We start from the raw sequence: 13360 nt of genomic DNA, 5'->3' as shown, positions 1-13360 counted from the left end.
AGAGGGGGGGAAGTCAATGTTTACATGGTGAATTTATGAATGACGTAGTGAGTGAACGAGCGAAAGGTGTGGCCTGTATAGAGAGTCCAGTAATCCCTCTCCTCATGTGCCAGTTTGAAACCGGCTGTCATCTCTTTTCTGGCTTAGCGGTGCTTAAATTTGCTCTGTGCTCATGTAGACGTGAAACGCAGCTTTGCCGGGTATCAACATGTGGGATGGTGCCTTAAAAACAGAGGGTTGATGGTAGGTTACTTAGAGTCCTTTCTGATTTACACACTTTTTATTCTCTATTGATTCTTTCTCAATGCTCCTGGTAACATTTTGTCACTGTGAATAATATGTTGCTATGTTGGCCAGAATCTTTTTTTTTTATTGTGGTGCAGAAGCTATTGTCTAAATTGCTAATGTATTTATGAATATATTTGGATAATCGGTATGTACAGTATTTAGATTTAATCTATCTTTATGCTTTGTTTAAAGACTTACTGCATTATGTTGTTACTTCTGGTGCTTTTAGCATGGCATAGCCTTTTTGGCGTCTGCAAAATGTGTTTCAGTCTATATTAAGATTTGATGTCATCTTCATCATGTACTCTTTGATGTGACAGAGAAACTGTTCACCAGATTGCTTATATAAATATTATGTAACGGACCAAAGCAGGGATGGTATGCGGACAAAGGCAGGAGATTTAGGAGTCTGGGAAATCTGTTTTAGTTTCTGGAGACTTTGAAATATGTGTCTATAACAGTAGCCACAGACAATTGTTAGAAGATGAATATTAAGGCAGAGTAAATGCTCAGTCTTGGGTGGAGTGGATATTTGAGAGTTGTGAGACACGTACTGTTCATTTTAAATTCATAACATATAAAATTGCAAAATGTGTGATATATAGTTAAAAGTGAAATATGTGGTCTCTGCGCTACAAAAGCTTAAGTTCTGCAAATGTGTGGAAACCAGGCTCGGTGCTACAGGGGGCAAAGGGGGGCATTGCCCCCTCTGAAAGAATGTGTGCCCCCCCCCACCCCCCTACCAGTTTTCATAAAGGATTGTTCACTCAAAACTGAAAATTCTTTTTGTCATTAATAGCTAACACTCTCATTATTTCAACCTTCAGAACACAACTTTAGATATTTTATAATATGAAATAGCAATTAAATTATGAAAATTGTTAAATTAAAGCTATAGTCCAGACTCCAGAGATCTGGGGCCTCATGTACGAAGACTTGCGTGGAAATCATATTAAAACATTGCGTACGCACAAAGCTGTAAATGTTCGTACGCAGAAAAAAATTCAGATGTATGAAACACTGCGTACGCCGAATCTCACGCATATTCTTTTGTACATCCGAATGAACGTGAAACTGAGCGCAACATGCACGAGCAAAAAACCCCTCCCTGTCTCCTCCCCCGTATGAATATGCTAATGACTATACTTTGGCAAAACCCAACGAAAAAGCAATGTCAAAAGCAAGCAAAAAGAGAAACTTTGAACAGAATGTGAAATGGAGGTGCTGCTTTCGGAGGTAGACCGGAGAAAAGCGGTGTTATTTGCAAGTTTGTTCTCTGGAATTAACAACAAAAGAAAAAAATATAGTGGGAGAGTTTAGCTGATGCGGTTAACACAGTTGGGTCTGAACATTGCACCGAGTGAATTAAAAAAGAAATAGTGTGATTTATAGCTGTAAAATGTTGCAGAATTTTTAACAGTCTCAGTGGTGCAGCTTGTAAGACGCAGGACATCATGTTTTGACACGTTCGAGCATGAACTCGGTTCGAATCCAGCGTCTGATGAACTCTTTCTTCTTTTTTTTCCCGCTACATATCAGATTTTGCCAACTATTTGTCACGAGAAGGACAAGTAGGAATCATTAATAAGTTTGTGCATCATATTTTATTTGCACATTTATTGAATGGAAATGTTTCTGATTTACGCATGCAAATTCATCTTCAGATCGTGTCTTTATAGCAATGTGCGTGCAGTAGATAGCTCAGATTACATTGGGAAAACAGGCGACCGCTGCAAATTGTGCTTTAATGTTTAGCTGGTCAAATGTATGGTATGGAAACCTTATATACCTGCTAGATGAACCCGTCTCATACAGCTGCCATTGCAAGGCTCAGACACTTTGTAGAGAGGAATTTAACACAACTGCCTCTAGGAGTCGCCAATGGAAATAAAACACACACGCACAAAAAATGTGCTTACGCCAGCCATAAAGCTGCCGTGAAGCTGCGCACATTCCCACGTTCAGTTCATTGTTAGTAAATCCAAACATGAGTGATTCTGAGCGTGAAACCTGGCGTGCGCAAAGTTTTTGTGCGTATACGCAGTGTTGATACATGAGGCCCCTGGTCCCTGCGTCAGGTCAGGTGCGCCCTTATAGAACCTTTAAAGTGTGTGCTCACACAGGAGAAACTATTGGATAAAATGAAGACATGTTGAAGACATGATTACATGTTTTGGTTAACTAATTCTTTAAATACAGCTGTCTTGAGCTCTAAAGGGAAAAAACGCAGAAGAAATCTGCCGCTAAATTAATTTTAGCAGAGACGCAACTGCAATTCATTTTTCAGTAAGGAGATATGTAGCCTAATAAAAATGTTTAGTTGGACACTGCACATTCCCACAGTAGTCTACACCTATAATTAATATTTAAATGTATTATATTCATTATTAATATTATTAAAATTAGGCTAAAACTGACAAAATGCAGAACTCTTAAATGTTTGCTTTCATTTTGACGTCCTTAAAGCCAACTTTTACAGTTTAAGTTTAAAGATGATTGGTCTGCGAAGTCAAGTTTGCAGTGTTATAAATAAAATAGGTATATAGTGCTTGAGTAAGTGTATTTGTTGCGTATCAACCTCTCACATGTGCTGCAGGTAAGCTGAATGATAATCTTTAAAATATATGTAATTTAGGCTATAGTACTATTTGCTTATGCAAAATTAAACAGAAAATATATTGTAGGCCTATTTTAACAGCTAAAATACAGTTAGCTTATCGATTTTGTTTTGACTTGTAGCTCAAAAAATATCACATATGATAGCTTAACATAAATCTTTATTTTTGCCTGTAAAATTATGAAGAAGTTATATAGCCTATTGAGTTGCGTGTTATTCATGCCAAAATTTAACCAATTCTTACAGTAATAACTGTTAATTTAGGTATCTTTTAGGTATTTTTCTGGCTACACTAATGCCATAAAATGTAACAAAGTAACACACTAAGCTACTGTTTTTTTTGTGGTTGTGATTGTGGGTGAGGCAGTGGCGCAGTAGGTAGTGCTGTCGCCTCACAGCAAGAAGGTCGCTGGTTTGAACCTCGGCTCAGTTGGCATTTCTGTGTGGAGTTTGCATATTCTCCCTGTATTCGCGTGGGTTTCCTCCGGGTGCTCCGGTGGTACAGGTGAATTGGGTAAGCCAAATTGTCCGTAGTGTATGAGTGTGTGTGTGGATGTTTCCCAGAGATGGGTTGCGGCTGGAAGGGCATCCGCTGCGTAAAAACTTGCTGGATAAGTTGGCGGTTCTTTCCGCTGTGGCGACCCCGGATTAATAAAGAGACTAAGCCGACAAGAAAATGAATGAATGAACAAAAGATTGTAACATTTGTTTTTTTTCCTAACTCTGATAGAAGATTAGTTGGGTAATAGGCAATGTGAAGCATGATGACTTTATGCTAATTTCATTATATTTATTTACTGTTTATAGAATAGTGTAACTGTGGGTTAGATTGCATTTGTAGGCATAGTTTCATGTCTTTACCTTAAACGTTAATTATTTATATTATTTGAAAAAAAAAACAGAAATAAATACGGAGAATAAATATGATTTAGAGCACATGTTTGGCGCTGAAGCCATGATCCATCTGCGTTCATGTAAACAGTATCGTTGCTTACCTTCATTGATAATATCAGTAATAGCAAAACTGTGCATATTATTATTGCCAAGGTACATTACTGCCTTAAGTAAGCAACTTAGGCAGTAATGCAAAATAATAATAAATAAGTGAATACATGGCCTAAATGAAAGGAACAAGAGGTACCAAAATCAGTCACCAGGTGTATTGCCCCCCATGGGATTAAAATGCCCCCTCAGTTATGACATCCTGGCGCCGGGCCTGGTGGAAACTCTGCAAGTAATCCTAAGTTAAGACTGCATGATTTTAGCCCCGACAGGTTTTGAGAAATTGCTGACAAATGTCTGATATTAATGGCAAATTGGTGCTCGTTAAAGTGAGTAACAATCAAGGATTCAAAGACATGATCTGGGAGAATCTCCGATGGGCTGCCAACACCCGTGAAATATTTGGCATGCTAAATAATCTGGACCTCTGCGATTCAAATCATGCCGTGTGAAATTTGTTCTGATTGAAAATAACACCGGTGATCACGTACAGCCAATGAGAGAGCAGCATCCACTAGTATGGGTATCTGCAGGCCAACGGGAAGTTGGGGGAGAAGTTAAAAGCGCTTATTTTCAGTCCATTTGGACCCAAGAAATGGAGGAAAAACTACTGTATATTTGACAGGAGCCCATGCCTGTTTGATGTCTTATCAGAGCAACATCACAATATCAAGTTGAGGAAAAATTGCAAATTCCCTTCAAAAGCCAGGAGAGTAAAATAAGTACATTTTCTACTCCACTAAAGGCTTCTTACTCATTATATAGTTAATAACTAAAGATGTTCTGTGTGACCTTGCGTTGTTTCCATGCCACTTCTTGCGTGTGTTTGGTTGTGAAATGTAGTCTGCAGACAGAGACAAAGTTGTCGGCGATTTCTCCCATTTTAAAGTCCTGCAGTGTGAACACAACAATGAAACACTACCCCAGATATTCATGCAGTGTAAAAATATCTGTGACGCGACTATTTTGAAAATAATGCAGTATAAAATCGGCATAAGACTTGATTTGAAAACGCATCATTCCATCTAAAATCTACTTCTTGTAAAAGCTCTTGTCAATTGTTTATACTTGTTTTACCCTGTTGTCAATTTTACTCTCATACTCTAAGCAGGCACTTTATAAGGTTTAGGTACAGCTGTTCAGATATCGTCCAATCACATGGAACAAACTCAGTGAATGTAGACCCGATAAGATTTTAAGTGAAGTTTATTTATAAACTAATTTCGAAAGGATCACATGCTTATGATTGCTTGCAGCCAACTCCACATTTATCAGTTTATGATTCACTACTCAGACGATTCCTAAGCCACTATATACTGTATACCCTAAGTACCCCAAGCCAGCTGATGTTTCTGTGCTGAGTTTACACGTTCTCCCCGTGCTCATGTGGGTTTCCCCCGGGATTCCGATTTCCTCCCACCATCCAAAAACATGCAATTTAAGTTAATTGACTAATCCAAATCGGCACTATAGACATGCTTCTAGTAAGTATTTATCTCTTAAGAGCAATCACTACCTGTTCATGAGCTCTCGAGCAGGGGAGTTCTCGAGATCTACCTGAGCTCAAACTCCCCTCTTACTTTGCAAACGGTTGGGGGCCCCGGGCTCTATGACCTTATGAGCTTAGGGCTCTCTCCCGGGACAGCATGCCAAACAAGCTTTATAATAAATCATCAGCTAAGTGTAAACTCTTGAATTATGCATTAAATTAAGGATGGAAAAAGGTCACCCAAAATACAAACAGTTGTTTCTTAATTGTTTGAAATTCTTTTTTTTGTTGAACACAAAAGAGGATGAAAGTTTGAATGTTGAAAACCATTAACAATTCAATTCCATAGTGTTTGTTTTTTTTCTACTGCATATCAATGGTTACCAGTTTACAACATTTTCAAAATATTGTCTTTTATGTTGATGAGATGAAAGAAAATCATTAAGGTTTGGAACCGCTTGAGGGCAAGTGAATTGTGTGTAAATTAGCATTTTGGGGGTAAACTATCGCAACCATCCAAAATTGGAATATTGCATGAAAGACATGAGAATAAAGCAGCATCCAACGAGTCAAAGTGAACAAAATCGTCAATTCCTGATTTACTGGTGCCAAATGTTAACAGTAAAAACGTAATTTGCCGCAGTAGGTTGAGCTGCGTGAATCTTTTCTTCATTTAATAAATGACATGCATCTCAGAAGACACGCAATGAACGTGAGGTAGCATTTGAAGCCACGAGACACAGAGCGCAGACACTCTTTACAGTCCTGGAGGTAATTAATACACCAATACGGAAATAGTTAAGGCATTTTAAAATGACCAAAACAACATTTTAAATGTTTTACAATGCGGTCAGCCTGCTGTTTGTCTATTCATACACATTTTTTATCACATGATCTCTTATAAAATGTTTCCATTGTAGTTTATGTGCATATTTTCTTATGAAGTTTATCCTACTCAGTTATGCGCATACATTTTTTTATGCACATTTTTAAAACTTATGCGCATCTTGGCGTTTCCATCAACCAATTTTTGTTTATGCACATATCCAAAATGTGCATAAAATAGCAAAGAAAATAGTCTGCAAAAGAGCATCTTTTGAGTGCACAATGTAAACCTTGAAACAGATGAGCTACAGAAGCAGAAGACACACTGGGGACACTCCTGTCAGCTAAAAACAGGAAACAGCTATTCACACATGTTCACCATACCTAAGGTCTTGTTTATAAATGTGGCGTACGCACATTTCCGCCTGTTCACCACATTTATAAACAAGACCTTTTTTTCAGGACACGTTTATAAACGACAGTTTCCCACACAACAGTTAAGATAAACTTTAGGTAAAAATTTTTTAACTTTATCACTTTAAGGCGATTCATTTTCTGTGGCTACCCTAAGGACTAAATTGAAGGAAAATGAATGAATGAATGAATGAATGAATGAATGAATGAATGAATGAATGAAGGAATGGATATTTAAATCATCATATGAGAAATAATCATTAGTAAATAAATGTATTTTGATGTACATTCACTTTTAGGAAGGTTTCTATACAAATTTTAGAAATAGGACCCCTAGACAGCGGGAAAGGATAGAGTCAGAATTTACTGTAAACATTGTGAATAATTTTTAGGTTGCTGCAGCTGGTGGTATATTGGTGAAATTTGTATTATTTTTTTTTTTTGAGCATTGTTGAAATATCACTGTATAACCGTATTTTGTTGCTGAGCATGTATATCCCTTTATGACCACAGTGTGCCCTTCTTGAGCTGGCTAACACACCAAGTTACAGAGATCAAATTACATCATTTTCTTGAGCATGAGAGTAAGGCCCAGGTTACACTAATATGAATACATTACTCTTAGTCCAATACATTTGAATGTACAGTCAGCATATGTGCAGCAACTTCATGCTGCTTTAGTCTAAATATGGACACAAAAAAGGTATTTTAACTATTACATCAGTTTTATATTAATTTGTTTTTAGCAACAAAAAATTATTTAGGGTGAAACCTTTACTCAAGTGTTCAACAGAGGAATAAACAGTTAAGTAAGTGCAGGACAATCCCTTTTTAAGAGATTGCTAAACAACCTCTGGCTTAGCATATCTGCTGCAGTAGCCACATCCCAAAATCTTTCTATTGGTCAATCCAGAGTTGTTGGCAGATTTGATCAAACCATATCACTCAATATGTTGATGGTTTAAACTTTGGGTGGGGAAAAAAAAATTAAATTACACTAGTTTCTTTCTTGAACCCACAGCATTGTATTGCTTGCTTTTCAGCATTGTTAGTTTCGTCATTCAATCAGACATCAATAACCAATTAATTAAAAATAAATATAATGCATATGTAATATAGTGCATTTATTCAGCAAATGCTCTTTAAATTGATTTATTTTTTCTTGCGAATGAGTTTCAGATACTTAATGTGTAGTAAAAGAGATATTTCTGTGATAGAAATACTGTTGCAGCTATTAAGCTACTGTATTGACCTTATAATGTTTATTGATTATGTTTTACCTTATAATGTTCAATATTAACTTGCAGTTGATTGATATAGAAATATTATTGGACTGTATTGTTATTTGTCAAAATGACAATGACGCAACACTAGCTAGCACTAATTAAAGCTGATTTTGCATGAAAGCCGCAACAAAAATGGGACATCGGGTAACCCTTACCTTGAGCGAGTTGACATCATGTTAAGTTAAAAATAGTTGACAATGAACCAACCAGATAGATCTGGTCACAAGAAAAGATCTGCTGTAAGATACACTATCGAAATGTCGTATTAGCATTAGTAAATGAGAGTTAATTCACTTCAGCTGTGTTCTGGCTAATTTTATTATAACAACTTATGCTCTGGTTCAGATATTAATGGCCTCCTTATGTCTTTTAGTGTTGCTATGGTGATGTGGTGTCGGTGAAGCTCTTTTTCAGTGTGATGAGGGGGCGGATGATGCCCTTGAGGCTTTCGCTGCAGCACTGTGACTGTGTCCTGTTTCTCTCCGGCTCAGATCTACTGTATTTTTGACATGCCCTACATTGCAAGCTATCAGCACTTCCTGTGAATCATATCTAACGTTTCTATCTCAGATGACAGTTTGTGGATGTTGCTTGTTCCCTCTCTAATCCCAGTGCCCCTCCAATCATTTTTTATCAGATTTTTCAGTTGTAATATGTGTAGCTGTATGATATACTATTTGGACTGTTAAATATTTAATTTTCTTACTTATATACAGTTGAAGTCAGTATTATTAGACCCCCTTTGAATTTTGTTTTCTTTTTAAAATATTTCCCAAATGATGTTTAACAGAGCAAAAATAAATAAATTTTACAGCATGTCTGATGATATTTTTTCTTCTGGAGAAAGTCTTATTTGTTTTTTTGTTTTTTTTTTTGTTTTTTTTTTCAGCAAGAATAAAAGCATTTTTAATTTTTTTAAAATCATTTTAAGGCCAAATTATTAGCCCCTTAAAGCTAACTTTTTTTTCAATAGTCTACAGAACAAACCATCATTATACAATGACTTGCCTTATCACCCTAACCTGCCTAGATAAATGTCACTTTTCTGTATAGAAGAGTCTTAAAAATATCTAGTAACATATTATTTACTGTCATCATGGTAAAGATAAAATAATAGTTATTAGCGATGAGTTATTAAAACTATTTTGTTTAGAAATGTGTTAAAAAAATCTTCTCTGCGTTAAACAGAAATTGGGGAAAACAATAAACACGGGAGCTAATAATTCCGACTTCAACTGAATGTATATATTCATTAATTCATTTTCTTTTCAGCTCAGTTCCTTTATTAATCCTGGGTCGCCACAGCGGAACTAACCGGCAACTTATCCAGCATATGTTTTACGCAGCAGATGCCCTTCAAGCTGCAACCCATCACTGGGAAACATCCATACACCTACATTCACACACATACTCTACACTATGGACAATGTAGCTAACTTAATTTACCTGTGCCTGTATCTTTGGACTTTTGGGGGATACCAGAGCTCCTGGAGGGAACCCATGTCAACATGTGGAGAACATGCAAACTCCACACAGAAATGGCAACTGACCCAGTCGGGGTTCAAACCAGCGACCTGCTTGCTGTGAGGCGATAGTGCTACCCACTGTGCCACCGTGCTGCTTGAGTTTATTGTTATCTAATATTTCAATTTTATTTTATTTCATTAAATAATTCCTAAAAAAACGTAAGAATTTTAGTTTAACAAAAAAACAGTACTGGTTTAGTACAGCACTTTTCATTAGCAATAACTTTGCATAGGTTAGACTAAAGATTATTAGAGTTCACCCAAAAAAAAAATTTGGTCATCATTTATTACTACTCCATTTGTTTCAAACGTGTTTGAGTTTATTTCTTCTTAAAGAAAACAAAGAGGATTACACTGGAAATGGTTGCAGTTACTGAATAAATGGGTTTGAATGGAACTTTTCTGGATTTGTGGTTACCTGAAACATTTCACTCTTAGAACGTCCTATCAGTTTTCCTCACCATTGAATACAGACTAAATAAGACCACCTGTTTGTATTAAAAGATCAAATTATGGGACTTTTTTTTTTATAACTGTGTTTATGTAGAATGATTGCAGGCAAAGCATTGATGCAACCGAATTGTGATATGAAAATAGGTTGTAACCATCTAGGATGCTTTGCTAAAATATAGACTTTAATAGAAATGCTTCACTTAGAAATTATTACCTATTATTAATTAGAATGTTAAAACATATTTCTAAATATACTTAAATAATAAAAATGTTAAGCTCAAGTGTTTTTCATTTTTACTGCAACTACTCTGTGATCTTAAATGTACAATTTACAGATTTTTTTTTTTTTTACACACTTTGAACTTTACTAACTAGTAAACTACTAGTTTTGTAGCTTTATACTAGGTGGATTGCAAGTTTTCTAAAAGTGATTTTCCTAAAAAGAACATTAAGTATATCTCGAATTCCAAAAATAAGTTTTTAAATAAAAGTTTTTAAATAAATACAGTTCTAACTTGAATACACTGGATCTTAAAAGGGTTATACAGCACCCAATTCAGACAAACCCTTCAATTTTCTCTTTATGAGATGCCATAAATCATTTTTTTCCCCAGTCTGTTATGTAGATATTGTCCAGAAGCCTGTGTTTAGACTTTGACTTTGTGGTGAGTGGATTGACTCACATATGCAGGATTCTGCTCTGCTCAGCAGCACTCAGGACATTTGGCCTGATCTTCTGCCTGACTTTCTGTGCTGTGTGCATTAAAACAGACAGCTCTTAAAAGCCTAATGCAATATTTACCGCTACAGCTGTTTCTGCTCTGAAAACATCTTGAGGGGTACAGTAGGATACATTTTGAAAATAAAAATAGTTTTTTACAAAACTGGGGATAACCCCCAGCCTACAGTAGCAACAAGACGCCTTGTTTCAATTGTTCTTATATGCAGCTGTTCCAAAAAGAATTCCAAAGTTCATTGTAAGCCATGTTAGGAACTTCGTTAAGGATGCAGGATAAATTGCATTTTGATCGGGCTGATATTAGATGTATAATTGTTCACATCTACAGTATCTGCTTGTTAAGTGTGACATTACCCAAAGCAGCTTCAGGGTCCAAGAGCTCTATCAAGCATGTGGAGACTCAACAAATGGTTACTATAAATATATACAAATCGGTGTAATACTTTCAAAAATCACGATCCCAATCCATGATCTATTCTAAATATCCGATGGCCAGAAAGTGAGTAATTTTTTATAAATTGTTAAAATATTGATGTCTGTGATGCAGCAAATCCAGAGAGAGTTGTGTACACCTTGATTTTATTTGTAATTCACTGTAATGTGTGATATGACTAAAAATGGTCATAAACAAATATTTTCTCAATTCAAATTTTCAAATGCGACCTCTGGTGGACAGTAACAGCCTTCAAAATGGGACTTTCACGAGGTTATTAATTGGCAAATAATATAAACATTATGAGTGTAAACATTAGGGGAGCAGGTTGCATTGTAACTGTGTGTCCTAACAACATGCTTCGTGAAGAGATTTGCAGTGCAAGCAATTTGGCTGTTCGCACCAGACAGAAATCTAACAAAGCCATTCACATATCGCTGATGAGTGTTGACTTTAAGTCACAGTTCTAAAGTTTGATTCCAAACAATTTATTTTATTTTCAAGATCTGAGGTGAACTATCTGCTGCTGCTTTCAGTAATTTGGCAATAAATGTCACGTAAAATGGCATTCAAACACATTATTAGCATTTAACACCGATTCCTGAATAAAGTATATCAGGTGCACCTGAGTTGATCATTGTCAGTTTATCCTTTTAATATAATATATATATATATATATATATATATATATATATATATATATATATATATATATATATATATATTGCAAACACAACAGCAGTCTAGTAGTGATTGTGTTGCTTTTTTCGGGGTTAATTTATTTTGATATGCGAATTGCAACTAAGAAATACTGTAGACTGCGACACTAAGAAGATATCTCTGTAGATGGATGGCATTTCATGTCACGTTCAGCCTTAGAATCTTAAAGTGTGAGCAAAATCAGCTGTTTTGTCATCACTTTAGACATTACGCTATAGAGAGTCATTCAAACAATGGCTCTAAAGTGACATTGGTGAAATAGTAACAGCTTCTGCTGTTTTGATGTCAGCTGCAGATGTGAATGAATGGCGGAAATAAGAAAATAGTTCCTAATAAAAAGGGGTTTTTAGACTCTTAGTTTGATTTTCTTATTTATATACACGACTGTGCCGTCGAACAGTTGTATAAACTCAATATCACACGAGTAACATTGCGATATGGTTTTATATCAGCACTGGTGGCAACGCACACCTCCCACCAGTGCCAATATACAACCATATCGCACTGCTGCTTGTGTGATATTACATATATATATATATATATATATATATATATATATATATATATATATATATATATATATATATATATATATATTTAATATGGAAAATATTCCCTCCTATTGCGTGCCGTTGCTTTTATTTAGAACACAATTTAAATCAGCCCTTAATCAGCCTTTAGGCTTAATCGTCAGACTCTCTCCTGTTGAACGTCAATCTGGCAACCTGTGCTTGCGTTTGTTTTAATCCAGGAATGTAATACCAAGTTCAACCACGGGGTGTCAAACTTGCATATTACACCTTTAACAAAAATGTCTGTTTAGGTACGTATTTCCATTGAGAATGGGCTGCAAACATGGCTACAAAATTATGCATAATGTACTCCAGGCTTGTAGATGATGAGGTTACCTTTACAGTAAAAAGCAATACACACCTTAGTACATGTTCCTAGTAGTACATGTTTGCTATTGTTGACTCTGTTGTTAATTTGATGTCACAAAATCTATATAAAAAATCTTGTCTTAGAGACAACAATGGCATAGTTTTCTAGAATTTCGATTTTGAAACTAGTTTTCTAAATATTTGGTTTCCAGGCTCCCAGAAAACCTGTGTAATACAAATCATTAGCCAAATTACTTAAATGATTTTAAAAATGGTTTGTGAAAATATACCTGACAGGTTACTCCTGAGTCATGGAGGATGTTTTTGTCCTTTAGAATTTTCATTTGATATATAGTCAAAATTGAGAAGTTTTTTAAATTTATTTATTTTTGCTAACACACCTGTTAGTCTTAGGGTGAACACTTAAACCGTGCATAATAATTCACTAAAAATAAAAACTATTTGTTTTTGTTTCTTCAAACTCCAACCATTTTCATCTGCTCTGCAATGATGAAAGACATTTCATCTGCTCTGAAATGTCTTTCTCTGATGTCAGTTTGATGACTAGAATGAGAAATGCTTAGCCACGCGCCTCCAACCGTTAGTTTGGCTGCAAGTGAAAGATGAGAGGAAGAGCAAAAAAAAAAAATCTGCCCCATAATAATATTCTGTTTCAGTTAAATATAT

The 13360-nt window shown here is 35.6% G+C and overlaps 1 protein-coding gene across 3 annotated transcripts in view; it reads left to right on the top strand.

Moving 5' to 3' along the window:
* Positions 1 to 13360, top strand: part of trim2a (tripartite motif containing 2a) — a 64050-nt gene that overhangs the window by 22917 nt on the left and 27773 nt on the right. The window contains exon 1 of one of the 3 annotated variants that reach the window (XM_005170889.6): positions 112 to 243. The gene's annotated coding sequence lies outside the window, so the exon portion shown is untranslated. 3 annotated transcript variants of the gene reach the window in all.

Source organism: Danio rerio, chromosome 1 (assembly GCF_049306965.1).
Source record: "Danio rerio strain Tuebingen ecotype United States chromosome 1, GRCz12tu, whole genome shotgun sequence".
NCBI lineage: Eukaryota > Metazoa > Chordata > Actinopteri > Cypriniformes > Danionidae > Danio > Danio rerio.
This window is presented reverse-complemented; position numbering and strand designations above follow the sequence as displayed.